Genomic DNA, 11,035 nt, shown 5'->3' with positions numbered 1-11,035 from the left:
CAATTTAAGTCCAACACAGGACAAAGGTAAAGGGACTCTCTAGGAAGATGGTGAAGGGGGATTCTTGGGTGATAACTCTGACACATGTGTAGAAGGCAAATAAGGTAAGAAAGCTCTGTCTAGGAGAGTTGTGTTCAAGAAGATCAAACTAATAATATATATCACACATGTTTTAATGTCTTAAGAGATTTTAGGCAATTGGAATGGGGTTGAATTGATGATAAGTACATAGAAAACTAAGCAAGTAAAAAACATGACAAAGCATTAATACTTTCTGCATGTCATACATTTCATGCATATTATTTTAAAAAGTTTTTTTAATATTTATTTTTGAGAGACAGAGAAACAAAGGGTGAGTGGGAGAGGGGCAGAGAGAGAGACACACACTCACAGAATCTGAAGCAGGCTTCAGGCTCTGAGCTGTCAGCACAGAGCCCGATGCAGGGCTCGAACCCACGAGCCGTGAGATCAGGACCTGAGCCGAAGTCGGGCGCTTAACCAACTGAGCCACACAGTGCCCCCACTTCATGCATTTTAATGTCCTGAGAAAATATTTTAGACAATTGGTAGAGAGTTTGGGTTGTATTTATGATAATATATAGAAATCTAACCAAGAAAAAAAATGACAAAATATTAGTTCCAGGCAAAACAGTCTTCTACTAAAGGTCTCTAATCAAATAAGACACCTAGAAGATTCTCCAAGGAAGAATTTCATAGAGTCAAGTAATCTAGAACCATTTCAGTAAAAATAAAACATGCTAGATTTAGACCAAATGCCTAACACAAACAGAACAAAATTCCCACATAAAACCATCTTAATTTCTGAAATTAAAAGTTCTACACATTTTTCCTTTTTGAGAGAGAGAGAAAGCATGAGCGCGTGCAGGGGCAGAGGGAGAGGGAGAATCTTTTTTTTTTTTTTTTAATGTTTATTTATTTTTGAGAGAGACAGAGTGTAAGCAGGAGGAGGGGCAGAGAGAGGGAGACATAGAACTCAAAGTGGGTTTTGGGTTGTCAGCACAAAGCCCAATGTGGGGGCTCAAACTCACAAACTGTGAGATCATGACCTGAGCCGATGTAGGATGCCCAACCGACTAAGCCCCCCAGGTGTCCCAAGGGAGAGAGAATCTTAAGCAGGCTCCACACCCAGCACAGAGCCCAATGTTGGGCTCGATCTCAGGACTGTGAGATCATGACTCGAGCCGAAATCAAGAGTTGGATGCTAAGTCTACTAAGCCACCCAGGCGCCCCTCCACACATTTTGTAATGTACTTGAATCTGTGCTTTACTTTATATAAGAAAAATAATATATATAAAGAATATGAGAATTAAATTAGTAATACCATGTACTGATTACATATATAAGGAATAATATTCCTTACTAAAACAGGAAAAAAATCAGGTCTTGAACTCTTTTCTTTCCTCCATAGTTACTGAGGAAACCACCAAAGCTAAATAACAGCGTGCATCTATCTATCTACCTATCTAATCTCCTCTTGATACATTCACCATAACTTTTAGCAAAGCTGTACCATTGTAAGATTCTTTTAAAAAGTATAAGATATTTTAAATATCTGAAGAAAATATTTTAGAATGGAGACCTATCTTAGATTTTTAACCATTTTATATTTTCCTTACTTCAAAAGCATTTAAGGGTGACAGAAAAGATAGAAATAAAACTCATATGGTTATTGCTAAGTGAAAGAAGCCAAGTCTGGAAAGACCCCATGCTATATGATTGCAATTAGACGACATTCTGAAAAGGGCGAAATGATAGAAACAGGAAAAAGTGGACAGAGTTGAATACAGGAAGCACAAGGGATTTTTAGGGTGGTGAAAATATCCTTTTTCTTGTTTTGTTTTGTTTATTTTTGATAGAGAGAGAGACAGAGCATGAGTAGGGGAGGGGCAGAGAAAGAGGGAGACACAGAATCTGAAGCAGGCTTCAGGCTCTGAACTGTCAGCACAGAGCCCGACACAGGGTTCATCTCCATGAACTGCAGGATCATGACCTGAGCCAAAGTCAGACACTTAACAGATTGAGCCAACCACGCACCTCAAGTATGGTGAAAATATTCTGATACCTTAATATTGGGATACATGGCATTGAACCCAAACCCACAGAACTCTATAGCTGGAAGTGAACCTTAATGTATGCAAATTTTAAAAAGTCACTTGCAAGGTTGTGGTGTAAGGCCAAATATTAAGTCTCAATATTATATGTTGCCTTGACATCCGGTAATATTGAGAGGGCCTCAAATGGCCCAGCTCTAAGTTCCCCTCTCCACTCTGCTCCCACAGAGAAGTTTCTGTAGCCAAACAACCCTCATTACCAAGAGGCCAGGCACAGTTAGTGCTAATCCCCGACTAGTGGGTTCAGTTCCCTGTCAGCTTGTAGAATTATTCAAACAACTAATCACATTCTTCATAGGAACCAGGAGGCACCCCACCCTCGTGATACTATAAGGACTGCCTTCTGAAGCCACTGGTTGTTCATTCTGTTCCTGAGTGCAACCTCTGTGTGGCCCAAATGGTATGTGGTGCCCCCCTCCGCTAGGCTGTGCATACAAGTGACCAATAGACTGCTGTTGACACATCTGTCTTGTGTTGGGTGTTGTGTGTTTGGCCATCTCCATAACCCAAAGGAGGGAATTTCTCCATCCCCAACATGGTGCATAGGAGATTAAAACAAAGGCCAGAGCGTCCCAGGAAGGAATGCAAATTGTGACAACATAATCTCCTGGTATTATGCGTGTATGAAATGACCTCACTGAAGGGGGGGTGGAGGGAAAAGGTGCTTACCTAAGGAAATGGTGGAGTCCAGACTAGGACTTGGAAATGAAGGGAGTCTATACGACTAAAGACAAAAGGAACTGCACACAAGCACTGGACTCAAGTTGATACAGTTGTTATCCACAGGGGTAAGGTTAACAATTCTGATACTTCCATAAATATATATGCTACTCCAGCTGAGCAATTAAGTAAATGGATGTTAAGTAATGGAAGCTAGGTTCTCACTGTTGGAGCGGGAATTTATAGGTAAGCAAAGGGAAGAAGATAGGATAACCTATGCAGTAACGAATTAGAGTTGGTTGTATGAAATCATGGTTAGCTTATTACGGAGAGGGGCAGTTCTACATATAGAATTATTTAGAGATATGGGTATATTTATTGGTTAGTATATACACATATATTTCCTTGCTCTGTCAGCTGAGAGGTTCTAGAAGCAATGACACACCACACACCAAATCTTGTGTTCTAATACCACTTTCCAAAAAAGGTAATCAGGACACCTTGGAGAAATGGCTGATCCTAGCACTGGGGCAGGAAATACACAAGATGAGCCTGCAGCATCTTGTAGTGCCAGAAAGTAAGAAAGTAGTAAACAAAAAAAGCAATAAAGGCTACATTGATGGAGGTATGTCAAAAGGACACAGGAGCCAACTGAAAAAGCACCCACTGACCAAAGCTGGAACAATTTGAGCAATAAAATGAAGGAGTATTGGATTATAACCCAGTTATAAAATAAATATTCATGAGTCTACACTGCTATAAATAAATTATTGAATAAATGAGTGAATGAATGAATGAATGGGGACAAGAGGGAAATCTCCTGCGGAGAATTCCAAATAATTTATGTAGATAGCATACTGGGAAGGAGTGGAAGCATAACTCTCCAACCCTTAAATGTGGGATGTGGTTAGTGATTTCCTTCCAAAGAATACAGAAAGGAGTACAGTATGGAAAGGAGGGAAAAGAGAGTAACTCTAGAGAAACCTGACAAACACAACCTTTGGCAGGTAATTAAAGTCAACATCAACAATGATGAACAAATCATGTGGATAGTATGAACACTTGATATACTGTGATTAAAATGGACCATTGTCTTTGTTCTTCCTCCCAAACCCATAACACCAGTCTAGCCATAAGGAAAACACCAAATTCCACAAAAGGCATTCTACGAAATGTCTGACTAATACACCTCAATACACCTCAAGGTCATCAAAACCCGGAATACCTGAGAAAACCAGAAATACTTGTCATAGCCAAGAGAAGCCAAAGTGGACATGATAATTAAATGTAATGTGGTATTCTGGATTTTGGAACAGAAAAAGAGCATTAGGTAAAAATTAAGGAAATTGTGGACTTAAGTTAATGATAACATATCAGCATTGGTTCATTAATTGTTACAAATGTAAGGTGTTGGTAATAGTAGAAACTCACTGTGGAGTTTATGAAAACTCTGTACTATCTTTACATATTTTCTGTAATGTTAAAGCTGTTCTAAAAAATAAAGTCTACTAGGGCACCTGGCTGGCTCAGTCAGTTCAGCATCTGACTCTTGATTTGGGCTCAGGTCATGATCCCAGAGCCATAGGATCAAACCCCACAACTCCACGCTGGCCATGGGCCTACTTAAGATTTCTCTCCCACTGCCCCTCTCCCTGTCTCACATGCATGTGCACTCTCTCTCGCAAATAAATACATAAGTAAATAAATAAATAAAATCTACTAGAGGCACGTGACTGGCTCAGTCAGAGGAGTGTAGAGCTCCTCATTTCAGGGTAGTGAGTTTGAGCCCCACATTGGGTGTAGAGATTACTTAAATAAACTTAAAAAATTTTTTGTTTAAAAACTACTCATGTCTCTGGAGGCAAGGAAAATAAAAGCAAAAATGAACTACTGGGACCTCATCAAGGTAAAAACTTCTGCACACCAAAGGAAACAATCAACAAAACTAAAAGGCAACCAACAGAATGGGAGAAGATATTTGCAAATGACATATTGGATAAAGGGTTAGTATCCAAAATCTATAAAGAACTTGTCAAAGTCAATGCCCAAAAAAAAATTATTTAGTGAAGAAATGGGCAGAAGACATGAATACTTTTCCAAAGAAGACATCCAGATGGCTAACAGACACATGAAAAGATGCTCCACATCACTCATCATCAGGGAAATACAAATCAAAAACGACAATGAGATACCATCTCACACCTGTCAGAATGGTTAAAATTAACAACTCAGGAAACAACAGATGTTGGTAAGGATGCAGAGAAAAGGGAACACTCTTGCACTGTTTGTGGGAATGCAAACTGGTGCAGCCACTCTGGAAAATAGTATGGAGGTTCTTCAAAAAATTAAAAATAGAACTACCCTATGACCCAGCAATTGTACTATTTGGAATTTATCCAAAGGATACAGGAGTGCTGATTCAAAGGGGCACATGTACCCCAATGTTTATAGTAGTGCTATCAACAATAGCCAAACTATGGAAAGAACTCAAATGTCCATCGATGGATGAATGGATAAAGAAGATGTGGTGTATATATATATATGCAATGGAATATTACTTGGCAATCAAAAAGAAAGAAATCTTGCTATTTGCAACAATGTGGATGGAACTAGAGTGTATTATGCTATGCAAAATAAATCAGAGAAAGACAAGTATCACATGATTTCACTCATGTGGAATTTAAGAAACATACCAGATGAACATAGGGGAAGGGAAGGAAAAATAAGATAAAAGCAGAGGGAGGCAAACCATAAGAGACTCTTAAATACAGAGAACAAACTGAGGGCTGCTGGAGGGGAGATGGGTGGGGGGGAGGGGCTAAATGGATGATGGGCATTAAGGAGGGCACTTGTTGGGATGAGCCCTGGGTCTTATATGTAAGTGGTGAATCACTGGATTCTACTCCTGAAGCCAAGACTACACTGTATGTCAACTAACCCGAATTTAAATAAATAAATTAAAAAAAAAATAAGATTCTATCTTATTTTTATAGCTTAAAAAAAATCTAAAAAAAGCATCTGGGGAGCCTAAAGAGTAATATTTCCCTGAAAGTAAAGAATAAATAACCGAAGAATAAGGCACACAGGGGAAATATGTGTTATGACATATGACAAATACGACAAGCCCAGGTATGAGGTTAGAACGCTAAAGTGCACACCTTTAGTAACTATCTTTGTTAGAGGCAGGCTGTAAATCTGGACAAGCAGAAGTGAAGAGGCTTTGTATGTCTGCTTCTTATCGCATCCCTTACGTTCTTACACTACATCTGCACTGAGGACAGGTTGGTAGCACAAGATTAGAGGGATCTAAGCTGGGCAGCTGCACAGGACTCAGTCTGTAAGGGATACTGCACATCTCTGGGGTGCCAAGACATCACTCAAACTTTTGTCTATCTGAGCGCTTCTTGGAAAGGGATGGTGAAAAAGAACTATTTTGATAAATTACTTGGGGTGGGAGAAGACCCCCACCCTACAGAATGTGTGCTTGGTCGGTCTGTTGACTGCTAAGAAGTGAGGGTCTGGGAACGGCAGTGTCTTTGCTCCCTGGAACATTGTTCCAGCAATCTTCTATTTTGTACCACTTAGGTGAATGTTCAACAAAAAAAAAATTTTTTAAGATTTTATTATTTTTTTAAGTAATCTCTACATCCATCATGGGGCTGGAGCTCACAATTCCAAGATCAAGAGTGGCACGCTTTTCTGACTGAGCCAGCTAGGTGCCCCAATGTCAAATATATTTTTAAAGAATATCGTTTTGAACCAAATGAGTAGTCTGAATGGAGAGCCAAATTATTAGCCCATTCAAGATATCCAAGTGTTTATCAGCTCCTTGTATTAGCAAATCGAGTAAAAACAAGTCTAATAGTGACCAAAAACAGGACAGTCCAATCATCTCTTTCTCTTTCCCTAATATTCCCAAGGATATTATTTCCCTTAACTGATAAGAATAGGGCAACAAAGTTTGGAGTTACATTTTTTGGTGAATGAATGCACTTTATGCTGCTGATCATGAATAGATCCACATGCCTGGTACTCAAGAGAATCAACTTGGAGGTGGGCAGGGCTGATGTTTTCTCATTAATAGTAAGTAATCCAACAAGGATCAACCAACCACCTGTACATAGAGATGGGCCAAGTGAGTCCTTGCAAAGAGTACCAAGATTTTCCCTAGAAAACTGTTCTGGGCCTATATCTACAAGGGTAACTGAAGCTTAAAATTTCTCATGAGAGAGACATTTTTGCCTAAAAAGTTTCTAACTAGGAGTTAGGAATCATCTACCCTACATAAACGGGATAATTATCCACAAACTAATTTTAATCACTGTAACTTCTTGGGAGCTTCTAATATAAATTGACTGCTCTTCTTTCTGTCTCTCCCATAGGCTTATATTGCTTCTGGAGCCTTGTAATTATCCATATTCTATCTTAGTAAGTCTTCTGTCCTTAGATCTCTTAATTCTACAAACTGGGGAGATCTCTGTTATACTCATTGCCCTACTTCATCTGCCATTTGTTTAGTGATGACCCCCCATCTATATCTCTAGACTGACCTTTCTTTGGAGTAATAGGCGTACATTACCAGTATCATCCTGGATATCTTTACCTGAATGTCTTTGGATGCCCTAATGTTACAAATAGAATTGTAACATCCCAGTCCCCTAATAATCCCTCCAGAAGCCTAGGAGGTAACTAAGATTCCTTCCTTATCCTCTCTGTCCACACCAATCTCTCTGTACATTGCTCATTTCATGTCTACATGTGTCTGGAGTTTTCCCCTTTTCATAATAGTGCCTATCTCATCACTTCTTCACCAGATAATCACCAATTCTACTGTTTTATCACCACTTTGGTCTTGCTCTTTTCCAATCCATCCTCCACACTGAATTCAGACTTTACAATTTTTTTCTAACAGTTAAAGTTTTCGACTCTGTAATGTATGCATAAGGTTCAAAAACAAAAAGTTGAGAAGGGTACAGAGGGAAAAGGGTGCCCCTTACACCTGACTTCTTGGTCACCCTCCTACCAAAGGTACAGATAGCCATCAATTTCTTTGGTAAAGAAAGTAATTCTAAAATGCATCTACTTCACATCTTCTGTGCCTCATCATAATGTCCAAATTGAGAAGTGCAAATGAGGTCTTTCAGGATTTACTCCTGTTTCTCTTTTGTTTCTTCTAGTAAGTCCCTCTGTACATGTTGATTTCATCCCCTGTAACTACTTTGTTCTTCTCCAAAAGCCTAAGGCTTCTTTCCATCTGTGATTTTACTTATGCTCTTCCCCCTACCTGGGATCCCCATGCTTCCCCACACAATGCCACCCTTCTTTGAGTGTAGTGCAATATCCCTTACTATTCCCCTAACTATATTCAGGCTGAAGCCTTTGTGAACCTGCAAAGATAAAGGTTATGTATGCCTTCCCTTGATGAAACTCTTTTGAAAGGACCATATACAGGGGCACCTGGCTAGCTCAGTTGGTGGAGCATGCGACTCTTGATCTTGGGGTTGTGAGTTTAAGCTCTATGTTGGGTGTAGAGATTACTTAAAAATAAAATCTTTGGGGTGCCTGGGTGGCTCAGTTGGTTAAATGACTGACTCTTGATTTCAGCTCAGGTCACAATCTCACAGCCAAGAGACAGAGCCCCGCGTCAGGCTCTGTGTTGAGGGTGGGGCCTGCTTAAGATTCTCTTTCTCCCTCTCTCCCTCTGCTTCTTCCCCGTTTGTGTGTGCACATACACGCTCTCTCTCAAAATAACCCCAAAAAAACCTTTTTAAAAAAGAAATATATGTATGTGTTTTTATTATAGCACCTATCACATTGCCTTGTTGAAGGCAGTACAGTGTTCCTTTGTTTTTTGAGTCCTCAGTTTAGCAAACTAATACCTAGTTGTTATTGAATATTAGTTACAATATAACTACAAGTAAACTAAGGACATATTAGGCTGCATTAATAGAAGTGCGGTCTTAGAATTTTTATTTCTGGCTATCATATTCACTTTTTAATTTTTAATTTTAATTAATTTTAATGTTTGTTTGTTTGCTTATTTGTTTATTTTGAGAGAAAGAGAGAGTGTGCGCAGGGGAGGGGCAAGAGAGAGGGAGACATAGACTCTGAAGCAGGATCCAGGTTCTGGGCCGGCAGCACAGAGCCCGATGTGGGGCTTGAACCCACGAACCGTGAGATCATGACCTAAGCCGAAGTCAGACGCTTAACTGACTGAGCCACCCAGGCCCCCCCCCCCCCCCCCCGGCCACCATATTTAGAAAAAGAGATTGAAGAAGTGTAATATCCACCTGACAGTGTATGGTTTACTAACACTGTGATAGCCTTAAGAAAAGACCAAGAGAATGCACAGCTCCCTTAGACTCTCCAAAGTGCCAAAAAGGAAACAGTCGACAATTACTTAGCTTCCTTATACCAGCGGTTCTCCACCGTGGTGTTGGGTCATTGTGGTGTGTCTTCATCAGTGCCGAGATGTATGCAACTTGTTTGTACTAATAAAAGCTGAAGTACTGAAATCGGAAAACAATTTACTTTTCCCTCCCTCTTAAACTAGTGCGGAATCAAGGTTGCTTCTGTAAAGTCACTCCTGTCCACTTATATTTCAATATACTCTGCTGACAATAGGGGCAGAGTTACAACTGATGGGTTTGGAAACTGGGGGTGAGCCACAGTTTGCCTTATCTTCACTTCTACCCTATGACAATGTTGATTGAGCATGTGAATATTATCTGTCTTGGGTGGGAGAAATATAGAGAACTGTCACCCTAGACTATGAGCTCAAGGGTAGGGGCCACGGATTTTCATTTTGTATTTATCCACCGTGTGGCAGTGCTTGAAGAAAGAAAGGAGGAGGGTTTGTGGATGGATCAATGGGAGAATCAAAGGAAGAGAGGGTGGAAGAAAAGGTGACAAAAAACTTTTTAAAAGGAATGAAGGAAAGAGAAAAACCAAAGGATTAAAGGAGACTTATTATTTACTTTCTTAGAAACTTAACTGAATTCAGTGTTTAACTCAACATAAGGAAAGAAAAAAAAACAAAAAAACAACAACCCAGCAATAAAAGCTGCTTAAACAGAGACTATGGGAGACCAAATAAGGCGACCTCTAAGTTCCTATTCGATTCTTTGACCTAAGATGTTAGGTTTTTTTTCCCCAACAATGCTTTTGAGTAAACAGTGGCATTTAATGAATATTTATTAAATAAAATTATAATCTAAAACATTATAGCAGAAACAAACTGATTTTTCTGTTAAAAAAAGTTTGTATTACTTTTTTAATTGGGTTTTCATAGTTTTGTGGAGATTGACAATTGGTTTGCAAAATTCAGCTTCAGTTTGCTCCCTTGTAAGATCCTCTGTGGCTTAACCACAAAGGGCTGAGGTACTTTGTGATTTTTTTCTTTTAGGTTAAAAGAAATAACAGAATTTTGCTAGGCTGAATTCTAGACATGATGCAAATTTAAAGTAATTTAAGATGATATTTCAGGGTAGGGGATTAAAGTTTTTTGGTGTGTGTGTGTGTGTGTTTTCCCTGAGAGAATCCAGCAAGCTATTTCTGCTTTGTAAAGATCCAAAATGTCTGAGCTGCAGAAACTCACAAGGCAAACAAGTAAAGGTGAAGAAACCAGACAGCAAAAATTACAACTGTGACCACTGCCCACCCCACAAATATGTCATAGTCAAAGACTTCTTAAGTTTCTGGTCCTTCAGAATATGTACTGTCCATAAAAATTTATCCAAGGCTAGTTGTTAACTATTCTGTTTATCTGATCTAAGCTTAAGCTTTTGCTTCTTCTGCGGTGCCTCGGTTGGAACAAAGCTGTGCTTAATGCATGTTACTTTGATTTCATAAATAGCATATAAAAATCTGAGGAACCGGGTAGCTTTGGTTAGGAAGAAAAAGGATAACATTTTTAGTCTTACTTTTTTATATTATTTTCTTGAAGAGCTCAACTCTTTGCCCACTGACACTGGCCCAAATGCTATGACTCTGCAAAATTGAGATATCTTGTTTTTTTAGACATTTGATTTTGCCCGTGTCAGCAGAATACAACTGAGTAGTGAACTGGCTTAACAATTTTAATATGAATAAGCATACTTTCTCTACTTCCTCTGTGATATGGCATGATCACGTCTGTATAGATAATAGAGTAAATTTTACTCATTGCAGGTACAATACATATTTGTCGACTGATCTGGTTGATGCAACTGTAAGCCTTTTTTCAGTTCAGAGTCTACATTTT

The 11,035-nt window shown here is 39.2% G+C and overlaps 1 protein-coding gene across 2 annotated transcripts in view; it reads left to right on the top strand.

Moving 5' to 3' along the window:
* The first annotated feature begins 2,793 nt into the window (after window positions 1–2,793).
* PRKAA1 (protein kinase AMP-activated catalytic subunit alpha 1) overlaps window positions 2,794–11,035 on the top strand; it is a 46,558-nt gene continuing 38,316 nt past the window's right edge. Inside the window, exon 1 of one of the 2 annotated variants that reach the window (XM_058718309.1) lies at window positions 2,794–2,921. The gene's annotated coding sequence lies outside the window, so the exon portion shown is untranslated. The remainder of the gene's footprint in view (window positions 2,922–11,035) is intronic. The other variant, XM_058718298.1, reaches the window with a different exon arrangement.

This window comes from Neofelis nebulosa, chromosome 1 (assembly GCF_028018385.1).
Source record: "Neofelis nebulosa isolate mNeoNeb1 chromosome 1, mNeoNeb1.pri, whole genome shotgun sequence".
Lineage (NCBI taxonomy): Eukaryota > Metazoa > Chordata > Mammalia > Carnivora > Felidae > Neofelis > Neofelis nebulosa.
Note: the sequence above shows the minus strand (reverse complement) of the source record. Positions and strands in the feature narration are given on the sequence as shown.